The following is a 7,984-nucleotide window of genomic DNA, read 5'->3' on the forward strand; positions in this document are numbered from 1 at the left end:
TACTACTCTAGTTATGACTTCAAAGGGGATGAATGCTACAACAGCGACGACATCCGTGGCATCTACGACATTTGTAAATACAACGCAGATATCTAATATGACATCTTGGACCTTTAAGGATGTGACTAATGTACTCCAGAAGCAAATGTCAAAAATAGAGCCTAGCGTGAACAGCAGTAATGACATTGTTGAAGTTAGAGAACAGAGGATAGAAGAGAAGTATGTAGAGTCATCTATGACAGCCCAGAGGACTAGTTTAAACATAGATGAAACCTTTGTTGACTCTGATCAGACACCAGAGTACATGATGGATCATTACCATACAATACAAAAGAGAGACACTAAATGGAAGGCATTTGGGTTTGATCCTTCAGTGTTACAAATCGCAGACCCTTGGGCAGGTAGGAACTTATGGTTTCAGCAAGTAACCCACTCCGTAAGATCGGTTGTGAAAACGGATGGTCCGTGTCTGGTGAAAATCCGATCGCCAAGCTCATGGCCTTCGATTTTAGAGACTATACCAGAACCACTAACCACTATGTGTCAAAGTTATGCATTATCATGGCTCTTGTATCAACAGCAATCATCAGTGGATAAAGTGATGGCTTTAGCAATGAACCTTTTTAAGCCTAGATTGACTTGTTCTTGGTTGGCAGAATTACCATATGTAAATGTACTTGATCAGCATGAAGATATCAGAACAAGGTAAAATGGAACGTGGGAATAGTAATGATTCGTATGAAGCATCTTTTCAGGTACCACAACACAAAGAGAAGACAATTTTAAGGGTACATAATCAGATATTGCCGGGGAATGTGACTATAGGGAATTTCAAGGATATTTGGTGGGTCTGTGGTAATAAGGCATACATATTTCTACCATATGGGTGGACAGGATGCTGTTATATGTCACTGTTGAAACTTCCATATGAGGTTCTTACTATCCAGAAGGGAGTAGGGCCAGAGGGGGTCCAATCTGATGTCGCTTCAAGTAGTAGGAGAAAACGTGAGTTGGCACAGTTTCACAAGTTGGAATCCTTCCATTGGAGAATAAGTTTAGGAGAGAAGTGGGGTATAGGATTTTTTCCGTGGTATGGTGTGACATTCTTAGCAGATCACATCGACAACATTACCTACACCTTGCAAGGCTTTGCGAACGAAACCATAAGAGGTTTCGAATTGTTGTCAAACACCCAGAGAAGTCACAGACTGACGTTGCTGAAACATGACATGGCTCTTGATTATATTTTGGCCAAACAAGGGGGCTTATGTGTTGCTTTAAATTTAACAGGAGATGCCTGCTACACTTTGATTCCTGATAGTTCTGATAATATGACTAGTGTCATAGGGGCATTGAAGCTCATAAGAGATGCGTTTGGCCCATCAGAAGACGCGGGATGGTCTGCAAATGCTTGGTTACAGGATAAATTGGGGCCACTAGGGGCAGTGTTAGTTCAGGTTTTGGTAGCGCTCGTTCTGGCGTTGTGTGTGATGTTTTGTTTTTGCACGCTGTTGTTGACCTTTGCAAAGGCTATGATAATTAGATGGGTTGGAGTTGTGCTGCCCGGCGAGCAAACGCTGATGCCATTATTACACGAAGCTGACACGGACGGGGATGAGGATGACGCAATAAAGATCGAATTGGTGGAGGAATATCCATTTTAAATATCTCATATGATTATAATCCTATTATTTACCTCTGTTTTTGCTTGCGTAGTTTGTAGTGTTGATTTTGTTTTGCTCTTTCGAGACTTTGTTTAGTCTCGAAGGGGGGATATGGCAACAAAGGAACAATATGATTTCTAATTTCACATTTTGACTTATATGATTTCTAATTTCACATTTTGACTTATATGATTTCTAATTTCACATTTTGACTTATATGATTTCTAATTTCACATTTTGACTTATATGATTTCTAATTTCACATTTTGACTTATATGATTTCTAATTTCACATTTTTACTTATAGAAGTGTTCTTATTCTGTGTTTGATGTTTTAATTTGTATCTGTTATGTATGCAAAAGATACTGGTTTTCTTTTCTTTCATTCTAGAACATATTGGGGGAAGACCACTGTGAGGGTGGTAGATTGTCAGGGACTCCGATGGGCTGAATGGATTCAGACACTTCAAACATGAAAATACGAATGGCCTGAAGAACTCTGAACGTGGACTGGCGATACAACATCCAGAGTCAAGACGTCATCGATACTATACCGGAGTCAAGGCTGCTGAGAAACTGCAGCGTTATATAGTCTTATGTCTTCTCTTAGATGGTACATTAGTATTCTTAAAAATGAATTGTCTTTTTTGTGTATTACATGCTTGGCAAGTGATGGTTTCTAAATATAATGGGACCTCAGATGTTTTCTTTTTCTCGATGTTTAGGGACAGTGGGGTAGGCAGGAAAAGGTCCATAGAAAGGTGCGATGGGTCGACCAGCCTGACTTTGGACATTGTCTTGTTTTAATTTGCTGAGAGTTCCATATGTATTTGCTTAAATCATTTCCATACACAAATTGCTAAATTTCCTCATTTCAGTGGTATGAAGTTCCACGTATGGTCGCCTTGGCAGAGGGACCGTGAGAGAATTTTCCTGTCTACATTGTTCAATGGATATTTCAAGAAAGATTAGCTGCCTGACAGGTTTTTCACTCTCACTTTTAGACTCCATACAGTTGTTTCAATGGTAAAAAGGGCGGGTTGTTAAATTTGTCATGTTAAATACACCTGTATGTATCTTCTTTTATTTTTTCGAGACTTTGTGTAAGTCTCGAAGGGGGGAATATGTGGTATATTTTCAAGTCTTGCACATGACCGAGAGGCCATAAGGGTAAACACATGGGTAAGAATCATAAGTGGAGAATATGGTCACAAGATATGACATGGGGCTGAAAGATAAATATGTAGGACAAAGGAGCCATGCATGGTTATGTAGGACAAAGGAGCCATGCATGGTTATACGCTCAGCTCAGCTGTTACATGCCATGGACCCGATATAAGGAGGCGAGAGAGCTCCGAAGGGAGGACTCTCAGATTTGACTTGAGACCTCCGGACGTTCTAGACGTTCGTTATGACATTTGTTGCTTGTGTGTAATAAACTCTATTATACCAAAAAGAACAGTGTCCGCGAAGCATCCTTCATCATCACTTCAACAGCACTGTCGCAGGAAAGAGACTACACATCCAACACATATTTACATGGCATGGGAGATACAATGATCAAGTATTTTATGACAATAATTTTTTTTTAAAGTTGTAAACAAATACAAATTAATACCAGCCATATTCTTGAAAAGAAACATTATTTTGAAGAAAAAAATATGTATTTTACAAATATCCAACTGAGTAGAGATTGTCAACTGTGAGTGTATTGTGGCAGCACGCTTCAATGTGTCTATCCAAACTAGCCTAATGTTCCAGAATGTGTGAAAACATCAAAGGACGATGACATCACTGTAATACATAAAAGGATATGTATGAATATTTAAAATGACATATGGAAAACTAAATTTAAATGTCCAGAAAAGTGGCAGTGTTGCTGTGCAGCAGTGTCTGGTGTACGTTGGGAAGCTCTGTGTTGAGCAATGCGAGTTGCATCCAACTCATATTTACCTTGCATGGGAGATACAATGATCAAGTATTTTATGACAATAATTTTTTTAAAAGTTAAAAACAAATACAGATTAATACAAACCATATTCTTGAAAAGAAGCATTATTTTGAAGAAGAAAATATGTATGTTACAAATATCCAACTGAGTAGAGATTGTCAACTGTGAGTGTATTGTGGCAGCACGCTTCAATGTGTCTATCCAAACTAGCCTAATGTTCCAGAATGTGTGAAAACATCAAAAGATGATGACATCACATCAAAGGACGATGACATCACTGTAATACATAAAAGGACATGTATGAATATTCAAAATGACGTATGGAAAACTAAATTTAAATGTCCAGAAAAGTGGCAGTGTTGCTGTGCAGCAGTGTCTGGTGTTCATTGTGAAGCTGTGAGTTGAGCAATGCGAGTTGCATCCAACACATATTTACATGGCATGGGAGATACAATGATCAAGTATTTTATGACAATAATTTTTTTTTAAAGTTGTAAACAAATACAGATTAATACCAGCCATATTCTTGAAAAGAAACATTATTTTGAAGAAAAAAATATGTATTTTACAAATATCCAACTGAGTAGAGATTGTCAACTGTGAGTGTATTGTGGCAGCACGCTTCAATGTGTCTATTCAAACTAGCCTAATGTTCCAGAATGTGTGAAAACATCAAAGGACGATGACATCACTGTAATACATAAAAGGATATGTATGAATATTTAAAATGACATATGGAAAACTAAATTTAAATGTCCAGAAAAGTGGCAGTGTTGCTGTGCAGCAGTGTCTGGTGTACGTTGGGAAGCTGTGTGTTGAGCAATGCGAGTTGCATCCAACTCATATTTACCTTGCATGGGAGATACAATGATCAAGTATTTTATGACAATAATTTTTTTTTAAAGTTGTAAACAAATACAGATTAATACCAGCCATATTCTTGAAAAGAAACATTATTTTGAAGAAAAAAATATGTATTTTACAAATATCCAACTGAGTAGAGATTGTCAACTGTGAGTGTATTGTGGCAGCACGCTTCAATGTGTCTATCCAAACTAGCCTAATGTTCCAGAATGTGTGAAAACATCAAAAGATGATGACATCACATCAAAGGACGATGACATCACTGTAATACATAAAAGGACATGTATGAATATTCAAAATGACGTATGGAAAACTAAATTTAAATGTCCAGAAAAGTGGCAGTGTTGCTGTGCAGCAGTGTCTGGTGTTCATTGTGAAGCTGTGAGTTGAGCAATGCGAGTTGCATCCAACACATATTTACATGGCATGGGAGATACAATGATCAAGTATTTTATGACAGTAATTTTTTTTTAAAGTTGTAAACAAATACAGATTAATACCAGCCATATTCTTGAAAAGAAACATTATTTTGAAGAAAAAAATATGTATTTTACAAATATCCAACTGAGTAGAGATTGTCAACTGTGAGTGTATTGTGGCAGCACGCTTCAATGTGTCTATCCAAACTAGCCTAATGTTCCAGAATGTGTGAAAACATATAAAGGACAATGACATCACATCCAAGGACGATGACATCACATCAAAGGATGATTACATCACTGTAATACATAAAATGATATGTATGAATATTCAAAATGACGTATGGAAAACTCAATTTAAATGTCCAGAAAAGTGGCAGTGTTGCTGTGCAGCAGTGTCTGGTGTACGTTGGGAAGCTGTGTGTTGAGCAATGCGAGTTGCATCCAACTCATATTTACCTTGCATGGGAGATACAATGATCAAGTATTTTATGACAATCATTTTTTTAAAAGTTAAAAACAAATACAGATTAATACAAACCATATTCTTGAAAAGAAGCATTATTTTGAAGAAAAAAATATGTATGTTACAAATATCCAACTGAGTAGAGATTGTCAACTGTGAGTGTATTGTGGCAGCACGCTTCAATGTGTCTATCCAAACTCGCCTATTGTTCCAGAATGTGTGAAAACATCAAAGGACGATGACATCACTGTAATACATAAAAGGATATGTATGAATATTTAAAATGACATATGGAAAACTAAATTTAAATGTCCAGAAAAGTGGCAGTGTTGCTGTGCAGCAGTGTCTGGTGTACGTTGGGAAGCTGTGTGTTGAGCAATGCGAGTTGCATCCAACTCATATTTACCTTGCATGGGAGATACAATGATCAAGTATTTTATGACAATAATTTTTTTTTAAAGTTGTAAACAAATACAGATTAATACCAGCCATATTCTTGAAAAGAAACATTATTTTGAAGAAAAAAATATGTATTTTACAAATATCCAACTGAGTAGAGATTGTCAACTGTGAGTGTATTGTGGCAGCACGCTTCAATGTGTCTATCCAAACTAGCCTAATGTTCCAGAATGTGTGAAAACATCAAAAGATGATGACATCACATCAAAGGACGATGACATCACTGTAATACATAAAAGGACATGTATGAATATTCAAAATGACGTATGGAAAACTAAATTTAAATGTCCAGAAAAGTGGCAGTGTTGCTGTGCAGCAGTGTCTGGTGTACGTTGGGAAGCTGTGTGTTGAGCAATGCGAGTTGCATCCAATTCATATTTACCTTGCATGGGAGATACAATGATCAAGTATTTTATGACAATAATTTTTTTTTAAAGTTGTAAACAGATACAGATTAATACCAGCCATATTCTTGAAATGAAACATTATTTTGAAGAAAAAAATATGTATTTTACAAATATCCAACTGAGTAGAGATTGTCAACTGTGAGTGTATTGTGGCAGCATGCTTCAATGTGTCTATCCAAACTAGCCTAATGTTCCAGAATGTGTGAAAACATATAAAGGACAATGACATCACATCCAAGGACGATGACATCACATCAAAGGATGATGACATCACTGTAATACATAAAATGATATGTATGAATATTCAAAATGACGTATGGAAAACTCAATTTAAATGTCCAGTAAAGTGGCAGTGTTGCTGTGCAGCAGTGTCTGGTGTACGTTGGGAAGCTGTGTGTTGAGCAATGCCAGTTGCATCCAACTCATATTTACCTTGCATGGGAGATACAATGATCAAGTATTTTATGACAATCATTTTTTTAAAAGTTAAAAACAAATACAGATTAATACAAACCATATTCTTGAAAAGAAGCATTATTTTGAAGAAAAAAATATGTATGTTACAAATATCCAACTGAGTAGAGATTGTCAACTGTGAGTGTATTGTGGCAGCACGCTTCAATGTGTCTATCCAAACTCGCCTATTGTTCCAGAATGTGTGAAAACATCAAAGGACGATGACATCACTGTAATACATAAAAGGATATGTATGAATATTTAAAATGACATATGGAAAACTAAATTTAAATGTCCAGAAAAGTGGCAGTGTTGCTGTGCAGCAGTGTCTGGTGTACGTTGGGAAGCTGTGTGTTGAGCAATGCGAGTTGCATCCAACTCATATTTACCTTGCATGGGAGATACAATGATCAAGTATTTTATGACAATAATTTTTTTTTAAAGTTGTAAACAAATACAGATTAATACCAGCCATATTCTTGAAAAGAAACATTATTTTGAAGAAAAAAATATGTATTTTACAAATATCCAACTGAGTAGAGATTGTCAACTGTGAGTGTATTGTGGCAGCACGCTTCAATGTGTCTATCCAAACTAGCCTAATGTTCCAGAATGTGTGAAAACATCAAATGATGATGACATCACATCAAAGGACGATGACATCACTGTAATACATGAAAGGACATGTATGAATATTCAAAATGACGTATGGAAAACTAAATTTAAATGTCCAGAAAAGTGGCAGTGTTGCTGTGCAGCAGTGTCTGGTGTACGTTGGGAAGCTGTGTGTTGAGCAATGCGAGTTGCATCCAATTCATATTTACCTTGCATGGGAGATACAATGATCAAGTATTTTATGACAATAATTTTTTTTTAAAGTTGTAAACAGATACAGATTAATACCAGCCATATTCTTGAAAAGAAACATTATTTTGAAGAAAAAAATATGTATTTTACAAATATCCAACTGAGTAGAGATTGTCAACTGTGAGTGTATTGTGGCAGCATGCTTCAATGTGTCTATCCAAACTAGCCTAATGTTCCAGAATGTGTGAAAACATATAAAGGACAATGACATCACATCCAAGGACGATGACATCACATCAAAGGATGATGACATCACTGTAATACATAAAATGATATGTATGAATATTCAAAATGACGTATGGAAAACTCAATTTAAATGTCCAGTAAAGTGGCAGTGTTGCTGTGCAGCAGTGTCTGGTGTACGTTGGGAAGCTGTGTGTTGAGCAATGCCAGTTGCATCCAACTCATATTTACCTTGCATGGGAGATACAA

This window comes from Sebastes fasciatus, chromosome 9 (genome assembly GCF_043250625.1).
Source record: "Sebastes fasciatus isolate fSebFas1 chromosome 9, fSebFas1.pri, whole genome shotgun sequence".
NCBI lineage: Eukaryota > Metazoa > Chordata > Actinopteri > Perciformes > Sebastidae > Sebastes > Sebastes fasciatus.